Here is a 14,235-nt window from a genome sequence, read left to right on the forward strand (position 1 = left end):
CTGAGTGTGGCCAATGCCAGTAGAACATAGGGTTGAAAAGATGGGGTAGGGGAAGATGCGGATGAGAAGATCAATTGGGCCAAATTATGAAGGGCTGGGAGTTCAGGATTTATTCTGTAGACAATGGGGAGCAAAGTGAGGATGGGGAGAGAGGTTAGACCAAACTTGTGATTTAGAATGACCATTTTGGGGATAAAAAAATAAAAGATTGGGTAGTGTTGGTTAGGGGCAGGAAATTCAATTAGGAGGCTGGTGATATGGGAATCCCAGGTGGCTCAGCAGTGAAGAATAAAGTTACCAATGCACAAGACACAGGAGACACCTGTTCGATCTGTGGGTCAGGAAGATCCCCTAGGGGAGGAAATGGCAACATACTCCAGTATTCTTGCCTGGAGAATCCCAAGGACAGAGGAGCCTGGCAGGCTATGGTCCATGGGATCACAAAGAGTTGGACATGGCTGAGTGACTGAGGAAGGATGGACGGATGTGGGAATGGGGGAAGACATGATGAGGGGACCTAAAATAGGTGGTGAGCTACAGAGAAGGTGGCAGGCAGATGTGGAAAATGGACATGTGGACATGGGCGGGGGGATGCAGAGCGTAGGACAAACTGAGAGATTAGGATTGACATACATAGCCTACTATGTGTAACATGTCCTGAGAGTTGTTTCCCTGGTGGCTCAGATGGTAAAGCGTCTGCCTGCAATGTGGGAGACCCAGGTTCGATCCCTGGGTCAGGAAGATCCTCCGGAGAAGGAAATGGCAACCCACTCCAGTGTTCTTGCCTGGAGAATCCCAGGGACGGGGGAGCCTGGTGGGCTGCCGTCTATGGGGCACACAGAGTTGGACACGACTGATGCGACTTAGCAGCAGCAGCAGCAGCAGCCAGTACTCTTGCCTGGATAATCTCATGGACAGAGGAGCCTGGTAGGTTACAGTCCACGGGGTCACAAAGGGTCGGACACGACTGAGTGACTTCATTTTATGAGTAACATAGCTAGTGGGACTCTGCTGTATAACACTGGGAGCTCACCCTGATGCTCCAGATGACTTAGATGGGTTGGATGGGGGGTGCAGTTTGGAGGAAAGTCTAAGAGGAAGGGGATATATATATATTTACATACAGCTGATTCATTTTGTTGTTCAGCAGAAACTAATAAAACATTGTAAAGCAACTACACTCCAATAAAAAAGACAGGCTTTTTCATTATGAATTACTGCACTATTATGTTTTCCAAGTTACAGGGTATAGTTTTAAATGAGGTTCATTTCTATAAACTGAGAGCTCTTTGAAAAAAAAGAAGACTGGATTTTCCTCTCCATTCCTACCAGCTCTGTACATGTACCCAGAGAGACCTAACCCACTAGACTTTCGCAGACACCACTTGGTGGCTGCTCTCTGAATTACAGGCACAGAGCCAGAACTATTAAAATCAGCCCTGAACAAGATTTCCCAAACTGACTTGTGTGTGCCTGTGTGCTAAGTCGCTGCAGTCGTGTCCAACTCTTTGCGACTCCATGGACCGTAGCCGGCCAGGCTCCTCTGTCCATGGGATTCTCCAGGCAAGAAGACTGGCTGCTGCTGCTGCTAAGTCGCTTCAGTCGTGTCCGACTCTGTGCGACCCCATAGATGGCAGCCTACCAGGCTCCGCCATCCCTGGGATTCTCCAGGCAAGAATACTGGAGTGGGTTGCCATTTCCTTCTCCAGGGGATAGTCCCCACCCAGGAATGGAACCTGTACCTCCTGCATTGGCAGGTGGATTCTTGACCACTAGCACCACCTGGGAAGCCCAAAATAATGACAAATCCACACTGAGGTTTCACTGCACTTTTTCAGAGGTGATATAAAAATGTTATTTCTTGGGTTATGGGTAGGAACATTTAAAGGTGGCTTGCTTCAGCTAACAAAAATGAAAGGCTTCATTCTAGGTAAAAGAGCAGAAAGAAGATTGGGGGAAATCAGAGGCCACAAAGGGAAAAACCCTCGATGCTCATGATACATCTTGCAGATCATCCAAACCTGACTGACAGACTGCCATCAATCGTACATAGAACAATGAAGGAAGTCACTATGCTGAGGTCCTGTTACTTGAAATCAGAAATCCTCACTGTTTACAGCAGCATAAACAACAGCTGCTCAGTGCTAGGTTGGCGTTAGGAATACAAGAGTTTAATATGGTTGATGACTATCTGGCTTCTATTTAAATCCATCCTCAGAAAAAAAAAAGGCGGGGGGGAGGAAACCAGACCTTGGATTTGGCCACTCTCTCTTTTACACACGCTTTATATAATCTATCCATTGCAAACCCCAGGAACTCTGTCTTTAAAGTCTTTCAAATACAGTCTAATTTGACCATTCATACCACCTCTGCTGCCACCACCGTGGTCTTGCTGCCAGCATCTCTTGCCTGGACCCTGCATTAATCCTCAGGCTGGTCTCTCATTTCCACTACTGACCATCCTTCTCATAGTTTCTCTAACTCCTTACCTGGCCCCCCAGCTCTCCCTGCCTGACCCCTGCTACCTCCCCAACCTCACCTCCCACCACCCCCTCAGAGCCCTGTTCCTGCTCCTCTGGCCTCTTTCAGCCCTTTCAGCACAGCAGGCCCTCTTCTGCTTTGGGGTCTTTGCCCTTGCTGAACTCTGCCTGGAATGTTCTTTCCTCTACTTCACATACCTAAAGCAAAACCCTTTATTTTTTGTCTTGGGGTTTTTCCTTATATTTTATTATATATTTTTAAATTTAATGCTATATCCCTCCCTGGAATCTAAGCTCCATGATGTCAAGGATTTAATCTGTTTCATTTATTGCTATTGTCCACTGATGAGAATAGTGTTGGTACATGGTAGGCTCTCAAATATTTATTAAATGCGTGAAAGACTTACCGAATGAATGAATGATACGTTGCAGTCACTTCCTAACCCAGGCTCATTCCCCCTCCATTCCTGAAATAATATTCACTTGTAGTCTCACAGCTCATCAAAACACCCAGCCAACCTGGCCTAAGTGATTTCCCTCAAAGTGAGGGGCGGAGCTGGATTTGGGGCTGTGAAAGGTTAGGACATTTTCAAGACACCAGATTATGCTCTTCAGACCACTTCAGCTACTGTCAAGAACTCAGCAGCTGCACCCACTCTGCCTACAGAGGGGAATTTAGAGGGTGCAGGGATTTCACAATAAACCTCAGACGATTAAGTGAAGGTGTGCCATCAGTCTAAATGAACTCAATATAGTCATACAAACAAGATCCAGCTTTAAATAACTAATGCATGATTTCAGTCTTTTGATTAAGGAGACTTAAAATTAGTATCTCTATGGGGGAAAAGGAAAAGAAAAGCAAGCTTAAGGCTGGAAGAATCAAATTACCGCCAAGGGGCACGCTAGTCAAAGGCCAGAGCGCCCTCTGCTGGCTACTGGCAGCTAACAAAACTATGGGGAAAAAGTCACCAAAAGGAAGCAGCTTTATATTCAAATCCATAAATGGGATTATTACAAAATATTTCAGTCTCTTCAAATAAAACAGGCTGTGGCTATAATAGGGGGAAATATGTAGCCCCAACTTTCAAGGGAGTTGAAGATTTCTATGAGGAACAGAAATTTGGAATTATAGTAGGATTAGTAATGCAATTTAGAATACACAGTGGACATATAATCCAGCAGGCAGGGGTGTGGAGTGGTGCCTGAGCTGAGGATTGTAAAAGGAGGAAGAGGCAATCAGGTGAAGGGATTGATGTGTACATGTGTACACGGGGAGTCAGATCCAGGTGATGGATCCCTCAGTGTAGAGGCATGGAGATGAGAGAACATGCCCAAGGGCTCAAGGAGTTGAAAGTTGTGACAACTGCTCTGTCTTTTAATTGAAGAGTAGTTGATTTACAATAATGTGTTAGTTTCAAGTACACAGCATAGTGACTCAGTATTTTGCAGATTATACTCTATTATAGGTTTTAACAAGATAGTGGGTATAATTCTCTGGGCTATACAGTATATCCTTGTTGCATGGTGGTCTGTTATCTATTAATCCATGTATTTGTATAGAGACAGTTAAAAAAAACTTTTTTAATTCCTAGGAGTTGAAAGACCTATACTCTACAAACTATAAAACACTGATGAAGGAAATTTAATATGATTTAAAGAAATGGAAAGATAACCCATGCTCTTGGATTGGAAGGATTACTATTGTTAACACAGCCATACTATCCCAAGTAACCTACAAATTTAATGCAATCCCTATCAAAATACCCATGACATTTTTCACAGAATTAGAACAAATAATCCTAAAATTTATATAGAAGCTCAAAAGACCTCGAATTAAAAATGGCTCTTGGTGGACTATGCACCAGCCATTGACGGATCTGTTTTCCTTTGCAGGCCTGCTTTCATTTTGGTGACAGGAAGTACCAGTTACCAATTTTCCTAACTGCTCTCCTGGCTGGAGATGGCCACTCCACCCAGTCCTGGCTGATGAGATGTAAAGGACATGTGCTGGCAGATGGCTAGGATGTAACTGCCTTCATGAGAAGGGAGGAGACACCCACATAGAAAGCCCCCCACTCTCCATGTGCTCATGGAAGTTTTCATGTAAGGGTGTGGTCCTTGCAGCTGCTGCAGCCATCTGGTGGCCACAGATGGAGACGTTGACACCACAGCAAGGACGTCCATCCTTGATGACAGAACAGAGCTGCTGAACCACCCCTGAGAATACACGTTGCTGATTCCTCACTATGAAGGAAAAAAGAACCCTTAGGGTTTAAGCCACTGCTGCTTACATATTCTGCTATTTCTAACCAAAGTATGTGCATCGAAAACACTTATATTATTATATTGAAAACACTTATATTATTGAAAATACATATTATTATATCATTGAGAACACATTATATTACATGACATGAGAAATAATGGAAGATTTTAACAAGACTGTAACTAAGAATTTTGCACTTCAGAAACATGAGGCTGATAACTATCAGGGAACAACAGAAGAGGACAAGATGAGAAACCAAAGGGCAATTAGGATACTTGTAAAAGTTCAAGTGTGGATGGGGGGAGGGGGGAGGCAGAGATTAGGGCCTGACCTCTGAACTAAGAATGGAACAGAAGGGATGAATTAAAAAAAAAGTATTTAGAAAGCAAAATGGACAGGATTTGGTCAGTTATAGGGGAAGCCGGAAGATGAGCTGAAAGGAGAAATCAGGAGTGAACTCCAAGTTTGGGGCTTATAATAAATAGATGGGTCACTCCTAGATATGCAGAATTTCAGAGAAGGAGCGGGTCAAGGACAGGGAGGAAATGATGAATTCTTTTTGGCTGGGTTTTGGGAGCCAAGTGAAATCCAGGGAGCAGATGAATTTTGTATCTGGAGTTCAGATGATCTGGATTTAAGATAGAGATTTTCAACATATCTACAAGGACATGGTAACTGAAGCCATGGAAACAGATGTGGTCAAGGAGCATATTTAGAGTGAAGGAGACAGGAGGAGAGGGCCAGGGAAGAAACCTTGTGATGGCCAACATTCAGAGACAGATAGGAATGAAAGCTCCATTGATTCTAAGAAATGGCAAAGGGAGAAAGCAAAGAGAATGAAGCCTTTCCAACGGCAAAGAAACAAGGTTTCCAGAGGGAAACATTCTACTTCAGAGGAGATGAGTGAAATGACACCCTTGCTGACCTTAACCAGAGTGGTCTTGCCGAGCACTGCAGCCAGATTCAGTGACGTTGAAGAGGTGACATGGATATGATCCGAGCAGATGTCCTTTCAAGGAAGAAGCCTGTGAAAAGGAGGAGAGAGGAAGAGAATAATCAGGGAAGGCTTGGGGCCCAGGGAAAGGTATCTCTTCAAGATGGCAGTGGGCAAGGACAGGGGGGTGGGAGGGTTTTGAACGTGTTTCCATATTTAGGGGAGGGTCCCAGCAGAGGAGGTGAGCAGAGGTATGAGAAAGGGGATTGAGAGGACAATTGAAGAGGTGAGGACCATAGGTTTCAAGGGAGACTGGGAAGCATAAACTTCACAAACCAAGTCAGATCACAGTTCAAATTAACTCTGTGATGGAAACTTCAATCCCAGTTAGTAATAGAACTCTTTTCCCTCCCCAAATCATGCAAGGGCCCTAGTGTCAGGACATCCAGAAGCCACTCTGGCTGCTGACCACACTGGTTGGCACAGAGCACAGAGATGCTTGCTCTTCAAGCCTGCAGGGCCCAACCTGTTTTGAGGGAGACCGTGAGCCCACGGGCCTGGGGGTCAGCATCCTTAGACTTATCGCATAGACAACCCAGCAGTCCCCAGGGCCCTGTCACTGACTCCTCATTACTGGTGGGAATCCTCCTTTTCTTTTTGCCTGTAGGCTCCTCCTGATCTGTGGGAAATTATTCCCCTCTCTTCTTGCCTTTATGGGCCATCCCTTCTCTACCTGCCCTCTCTTCCATAAACTTGGGTATTTTCAGAGAACAGGGATTCCAACTACCTCTCTAATTCCATTTGCCACAAAGCATTCCTGAGACAGGAGGCTGTGGGTTGGGGATGAGTCAGGAACGCATAATAAATTATTTTGTCATGGAGGTAGAATCCAAAATTCATGTTGAAAAATGCATCAATCCTTCACAAGAGGAGAAAATCTCTTCCACTGGCTATTACTAAGCCATCAGTTACAAGAGGGCAGGAATTTAATGATTTTTCCTGCTGAACAGAAAGGATTCTACTAAAAATGACAGAGATGGCACAGTGGAGGGACAGGTACCCTGAGGACTGTGGTACAAATCCAAAACCGCTGTTGAGGAAGGGGAACGGCAACATAGAAGTACTGCTAGGCAATAGTAAGTCCTTGGCTAGAGTTAGAAAACACACACTGTCATGGCATATGCCTGCATCACTGTGGGGTTCCCTCCAGTGTGCGTGGCAGCCCCGGGGCAGGGAAGACAGTACACAATTGCATCATGAGATGGAATGGGATGACATGGCAGAAAGACAAAGGGACAAAGCAGACAAAGGTACAGGCTAGGGGCCGGTTAGAGTGGGGACCATGGAATGTAGGTCAGGAATAGACCCCTACAGCTCAAGATCTCTGAGGCAGTGCTATTTTGGGTGGTGGTCATGGAGTGGAAGTGAAGATCCCTGGAGGTGAAAATACCAAGGAACTAAGAGTATAGGAAGATGAATTGGCTATTCCTGCAAACAGTGGGGGAAAAAAAGAACAAAACAGGATGACCAGGAGACAATGGAAAGTCTCTGAGCCACTTGTTGAAATCATCAGTGAATGTGGTGGGTCGTGAGTGCTAGAAAGGAACGGTGAACGTGGAGAGAGGCACAGACACAGGAGCCTCAAGTCTCGTTGCGGGAGGGTTGGTTTCAAGAGCCCAGAAGAGTGTGGCTGGGAAGCCACACAGGAAACTTGGAGGCCACTGGCCTTATTTCTCTCAGGAAGCAGTTCTCAACATTGCCTCTCACCCAGGGAATGTCTACAGATGATTTCAGGATCACATCCCAGGGATTCTGATCAGGACTCTGGTCTAGCCCAACACATCATTTTAGATGAGGAATCAAGGTCCAGGAAGAACAAACTGATGCAAGACCCTACCCAGTAGCCTTCCCACTATGCCTCCCTGATGCTCGGATCAGGCTCCCTTGTTTTAGAGTTGCCCAATACTAAGTGAAGAAGGAGGAGGTGGCAGGAGGAGAAGAGAGAGAGAAGAGAAGAAGGATGGGGAGGAGGAGGAGGGAAACGGGAAGACAAAGCAAGAGAAGGAGACATCCTCACTCCTTTCAGAAAGTTACTCAGTTACAAATTGTGATCACTAGTAATACCAGCCTGCTGGAAGGAGGGCAGGCTTTCTGGGTGACACAGGTCTAGAAAGGAAATTCAATTTCATGGAAATTATCAGTGAGGCTGCATCCAGAGTTGGGATTCTCCTGTGGCTCTCCTAGCACCCAGAGGGTGAGCCGCCGGACACAGTGAGCCGCCGGACACAGTGGGGCCATGAGGACTCTGCAGAGGCAGGACAGGTTCCAATTCCTATTGTCCTGAAACCCACCCTTGTTCTATAGGGCTTTTTAAGGATGATGTCCCCTCCTCTCAAACACAGCTGTTACATAGGAAATAAAATCGTCAGAGGCTGAAACAATCCCAAGAACGACAGGGTCCTTTAAGAGGTCTGGACTCTCTGCAGCTCAAATTCTAGATCTGCGTCTCGCCCTTGTATGATCTGAGGGAAATTATTAAATCTCTGTGCCTCCGTTTCCACATACATAGCTTGGGGATTCCTAATGGTTCTTATCTTATCAGATCATTGTAAGGACTTATGTGAAATAATCCAAGTAAAACGTATGGCACAGTTTCTGGCACACAACATGAACTCAGCATAACTCAATTCCTCTGGGCCTCAATTTCCTCTGCTCTAAGGTGGGAATTGTTATGGACTGAATATTTATTTCCTCCCCAAATCCACAGGTTGAAATGTGAACTTTCTTTTTTTTTTTAACATGCTCCTTTATATTTTATTTACCATAAACACTACGAGAATACAGCACACACTGGAGAAAGGTGTTTTAGTAATTTTGATGTAAAATTTAACACTTAAAATTATGCTTGCTCCTCCCCCCAACCCCAATGCAACATGCAGGTATCATTTACAAAATATAAACTTTCAATGCACTAGGGTCAGGAGGTGGGGCTTTGGGGTGATTAGATCATGAGGGTGGAGCCCTCATAAATGGGATTACTGCCTTTATAAAGGAAACTCCAGAGAAACTTCTTGCCCCTTCTGCCCTGTGAGGACACAGTGAGAAGATATCCATCTAGGAACCAGGAAACAGCCTCTTACCAGACACCCCATCTGCTGGTGCTTTGGTCTTGGACTTCTCAGCCTCCAGAACTATGAGAAAGAAATGTTTTTTTGTTTAAGCTGCTCAGTCTGTTACATTTTTGTTATAGCAGCCCGAATGGACAAAGACAGGGATCAACAACAGCTCTTACCTAATTGGGTTATTATAAGGAAGTGTGAGAAACCACCCATGTAAAATATTTAGCACTGTTCCTGGCACATAACATGCACTCCATCAATGTTGTGTATAATTAATTTATCTGCCCAGAAATTCTGCTCTTACATATGCTTGTCTAATTGTGTCATTTTTTTTTTTTACCCAAATAAGCTCCCTCTCCTTCATAAATTGATGAAAATGTGAAAGCTCTGTGCTTGCTCAGAAGTAAAGGAGTGTAGCCAATCTCCTCAATAAAAATTCCATAGGAATATGCTTTCTCCATAGTGTACTAGCTAGGCACTTAAGAGTTGCATTATTAATGTTGGCTGGACATATGATGTTACACTATCTCAGGGTCTGACCATCAGTTAAATTTATTTACTCCAAATCCTTAGTCTGACATTGGTGATCACCCCAAACATGCAACTGTAATCTAACATTCTCACCCAGAAGGCAAACAGCTTTGGATGTGAATTGGATGTTCCTTCTGAAAAGTCCACTGTCCATCCTCAGGTCCAAAGCATGAAGTGAATCATTTTTGAAAACAGAATCAATGGCCTTCTTAAGATGTGTGGATGAGGGCCACTCAGTCTTCATGCAACTAAAGCATGAGGCCTAGAATTCCCCTAGCTACAGATTCCAGAACTCTCTAGTTGACCTGCATCAGAAAACACATAAAATGCCATATTTTAAAGATAAAAGGGGAGGTGGTAGTGTGAACTCAATCATAAAGGGGAGTGTGGCTCTTTACACAGCTTGAACAGCCTCCAGCCATGTCAGGGGAAGGGAACTTGACCAGTGGAAAGGTGCATTCCAGACCTCCTGCAGGAACAGCCAGCAGCCCCAAGGTGGAAATAACTGCAACAGGCTTTTACAGCACAGGGAGCTAGCTGCACGTTACCACCGCCAACTAGCTGAACTCAGACTAAGCACACTGAGATAGCTTTCTGCCCAGCTCAGCAGCCATGCAAACAAGAAAACCATGCAGCTGGGCTGATACGGCCTATTCAGCCTGTGTGATAGCTTTCATGCTAGCTGGCATCCGGTATTGCTTGGGTGAGTGTTTAACTATCATTAAATAAATAAACCCAAGCCGCCAGTCCTCCTGAGACCTATTACATAGGGCTGCCCATGTGTAAAGCAGCTTGCTCGCACAAATCAATGCCTGCAATTTGAAGCATCTGGCCCAGTGACTTCAATTTTAGGCTTCTATCTGAAACCATGGTTTGATTTCTCTGTTCATTTAGCACATCTCACACAACTGGCAGTCCCAGGGACCACTCATCACACCTTGGTTTCAGCCCTTCTGGAGGATAATCGCTAAAAAGCCCCTGAAGGCCTTCTTGAGATGATTAGGGCTCATTTCACAAAAGTATTTAAACATACCCCTGTTGTCAAACATACTCTCTGTGATGTTAATTTTGTGTGTTAACTTGACTGTGGCCACAGGGCCAGATGAAATAGTATTTCTGGGTGTGTGTCATTAGCATTTGAATGTGTGGATTCCTTACAATAGCTAGCCCACCCCAGTGTAGGTAGGCATCATCTAATCCACCGAGCACCAGAATAGAACCCATGGAAGAGGACGGAGCATTCAGCTCCTTCCTGCCCATCTGCTTAAACTGGGGCTTCAGGCTTCTTCTCTTGGACTGGGATTTACACCATCAACTTCCCTGTTTCTCAGGCCTTCAGACTTGGACTGGAATTACATCACTGGTTTTCCTGGGTTTTTAGCTTGTGGACTGCAGACCACAGGGCTTCTCAGCCTTCATAATCATAAGAGTCATTTCCTCATTAAAAAAAATCTTCTTTATATGTATGTATGTACATATGTAGCAACCAACTGCAGCATCCATGCCTAGAGAATCTCATGGACAGAGGAGCCTGGTGGGCTACAGAGGAGCCTGGTGGGTTGCAAAGAGTCGGATACGACTGAAGTGATGGATGGATGGATAAATAGATAGATAGATAAATTATTAGGTCTATTTTTCTATTTTTCTGGAGAACCTTAATATACTGTACAAAATTTCTGAAAATCTATAGGGCTTTTTCATAGAATTAGTAAATGTCTGAGTCTTTATATTACTTAACTAGATCATAATCAAATAACCTTGCCTTCCTGTTAATTCAGAAGATAAAATAACTTCCTAGCACTTCAGCTGTGGTCTTGAGATCTACTGCTCAAAGGAACCAGAGCTCCTTGAAGAAATGGTCAATTCCAGTTTGGGGGCTCAACCTACCAGATGAGCCCATATATCTCATTACACTAGAAAGTAAGGAAGTTAGCAGAGCCTCCTAGGTTTCTATTAAAAGGACTTAGACGCCAACTTAAAGGGATTCACATTGCCAAAATATGGGCAACTTGAGTATCAATAAGGTTAACTTCAGTAGACTGAAACATGTTAAATATGTTTAGATCCATGAGTTCATAATGATACTTACAAAAAACTATTGGTCACTATTAGAAAAATGCTAATGAATCGACTACTTTGAAAACAGGTAGAGCGAAAAAATCAAGAATTTTTCCTGCCTTTTCTGCATACAGTGTATCATTATGGAAAAATAAAATTAGTAGGTAAAAAGAAGTTTCTCTTTATTAAGTATTCTAGAAAATAAGTGAAGAATTAGAATATCATTACTTTGCAAATTCTATTACTGTATCCACAGAATAATTATCAATGACTGCCAAAATCAGAGAAAGATAAATGATCAAACATTAAATGCCTCCTGATGAAAGAACACACTACCTAAGAGGCAGTCTTGCTAAAAACTCAAGCTTGCATTTGATCAGGTCACGTATCTAGATCCAAATGCCAAATTCCTGGAAACAGAGAGGAGACTCTACAAAATGCACGATCCAGTGTCTTCAACAAATTGCAGTAAAAGAAACAGAGAGAAAACCTTCAGTTTCAGTGAGTCTTAAGGGACATATCAACCCCTCCTCCCAATAAAACAAAGCTATACTGATGTTCCCATGTTTCTTATTGCCTCTGGAATAAACCTGTTCCCTTTTAATCTCAAAGTCTCACAGTTTTCCCAGGACCTATAGAAATGGTCAAGAGCTACAGAAATGCTTGTATTCTGAGCTACTGTTAATCCTTAGTTGCCTCTTGTTCCAAAGTGCTTGAGATACCACTCTTCAGTGGATTATATAAACTGAAGGCTTACTATTTACTATCAGACACATGAACTCTACATACACTCTCATATCACACAAAATCTCTGATTCTGGGAAGCTCAACAGGATTGAGAAGATGAAACTGGTGCTAGAATCCGGGCTCCACAGGATTTGCCAAGAAACGAAATCTTACTTAAGGCAGTTGTCCAAAGTATGAAGGGTGGGAGAACACATCTGAGCCACAGTCCTGCAGGGGCAGACAGGAGTCGGGGGGTCAGATGTAAACATTACATCTAAGGGTGAAATGATGAGAGGTATTAAGCCAAGAGCGAGACGCCACTTGGGAGCTAGACTGGAGGGAAGAGGAGCACATTTGACAGTGCCTGAGATTCTATATAAAGGGCAAGGAACATTGACTGACTGCTTTTTGTCTAGTATTCCTCCTTTAATTAGAGAGCTGCTTCTTCTCCAGCCCTGACTCTCCTACTCCATAATGCAGGGCAACAACCAAGGCTGGGACTCTCATGGGATATTATCCAACAGTAGAGACTGGACCATAGTGACTGGTCCAAGGATGGACACAGAGCCAAGCAGGGCCACGTGGAGTTCTTCCATGGGATTTTTGTATTTAGATATTAGAGAGAAAGTGCTCTTTTTTCTGTAAGGATAAAGACAAGGATGTGTCAGCAATCATTTTCCCCATGACGTATAGCAAACAGTTGTCTGTGGTAGAAGAGAATGAAGCCAATAAATTATTTGGAAACAAGAAAAGATGAGGGGGGAAGAATGATGTGGTGATCAGTCTCAGTGATGTTGCTTGGGCCCCTAGATCTAGTCTTGCCTGTAATGAGTGCCATTTTTGATTCTACCAATTATATGTGCTAATTCATTCCTTTGTTTTTGTTTTGGTGCATAGTAGGTTACTGTCACTTGCCATGAAGACTTTCACCTCTACAACATGTAGAACAAATATAGATTGTCCAACCTGCTCAGCCTCCATTTACCCAATTTGCTACTTTCATTAGAGACACATTGGCTCCAACCTTACAACCTCCTACTCTCTCCCTGGCATGAACAATAAAATGGTCTCCTAGTGAATGTATTTGAATTATTCTATGCTGAATATAATGTCTAAATAACCAAAGACATAAACTATTATTGTTTAATGTTATAAATGTTCATTGAAAAGAGGCGCGTAAACAATTTGGAGAGTGCAACTCATTTTCCCATTGACTTTAGTTACCATTTCAAAAATGTATTCACAGAAGATGACTTTGGAGCAGGAGTCAGAACTGATTTTAGCCCAGGAAACTTGCTTTGGTTTTGTTAAACCCATACCCACTTTGTGTTACTCTGTTTTAAACCTTTTATGTCTGTTAACTCCTTTAATCCTCAACAACCTACCACAACAATGAAGTAGGTATTATTTTATTGTCATTTTACAAAGAAATGGAGGCACAGAGGGTCTAAGTAGGCTAATCAACCTAACAAAATGAGCAAATGGAGAGGGTCGTGTGTTTTAAATTTGGCGACATATGTCCCTCATCCACGAAATACAAGTTATATGAAATGCTGCGTCCTACGGTACCAGGAGAGGGTGGGCTTTGGACTCAGAAAAAATTGAGTTAGAATTCTTGAGTCTCAGTTTCATCATATGTAGACCTGGCGGCAATACTTTTCTTTTGGGTTTGGTGTGTGGATTAAGGGAGATAGTATATGTCAGGAGCTATGGGAAACCCTTGGAAAAACCCTTCTTCCTATGAATCAGAAGAGATTGACAGACTATTTGGACTTTCGAACAAGATACTTGAAGCATGTGAGTCTGTTCCTAGGAAACAGGCCACTCATGAGCAGCAATGAAAGAAAAAAAAATGTTTAAAAGTCCCTCTTTGACCAGAAATCATGCTCGCTTGATTTTTATATTTCTATAAAAGCACAGGGAGATATTTGCCACAAATGAGGTAAGAGAGTTGCAATCAGATATCACCGTGGGCCTGTATTTTCTACTCTGAGGAAAAATAATAAAATATGTCAGACTATGTATTCCCCGCCCCCAGGGAACACTCACCCGGTGGTCACCACAGAGGCTTGGCTGGGTATGCAGACAAAGCCCCACTGACATCGCCAGGGGAGCCACGCC

At 43.5% G+C, this 14,235-nt stretch overlaps 1 protein-coding gene across 2 annotated transcripts in view; it reads right to left on the reverse strand.

The window, feature by feature from the left end:
• SH3GL2 (SH3 domain containing GRB2 like 2, endophilin A1) overlaps nt 1-14,235 on the reverse strand; it is a 392,098-nt gene that overhangs the window by 82,564 nt on the left and 295,299 nt on the right. Inside the window, exons 9-10 of one of the 2 annotated variants that reach the window (XR_014056490.1) lie at nt 8,821-8,871; nt 5,672-5,771 (exon numbers count right to left, since the gene is read on the reverse strand). The gene's annotated coding sequence lies outside the window, so the exon portion shown is untranslated. The remainder of the gene's footprint in view (nt 1-5,671; nt 5,772-8,820; nt 8,872-14,235) is intronic. The other variant, XR_014056489.1, reaches the window with a different exon arrangement.

This window comes from Giraffa tippelskirchi, chromosome 1, assembly GCF_054371585.1.
Source record: "Giraffa tippelskirchi isolate mGirTip1 chromosome 1, T2T-mGirTip1v1.2.pri, whole genome shotgun sequence".
NCBI classification, from domain to species: domain Eukaryota; kingdom Metazoa; phylum Chordata; class Mammalia; order Artiodactyla; family Giraffidae; genus Giraffa; species Giraffa tippelskirchi.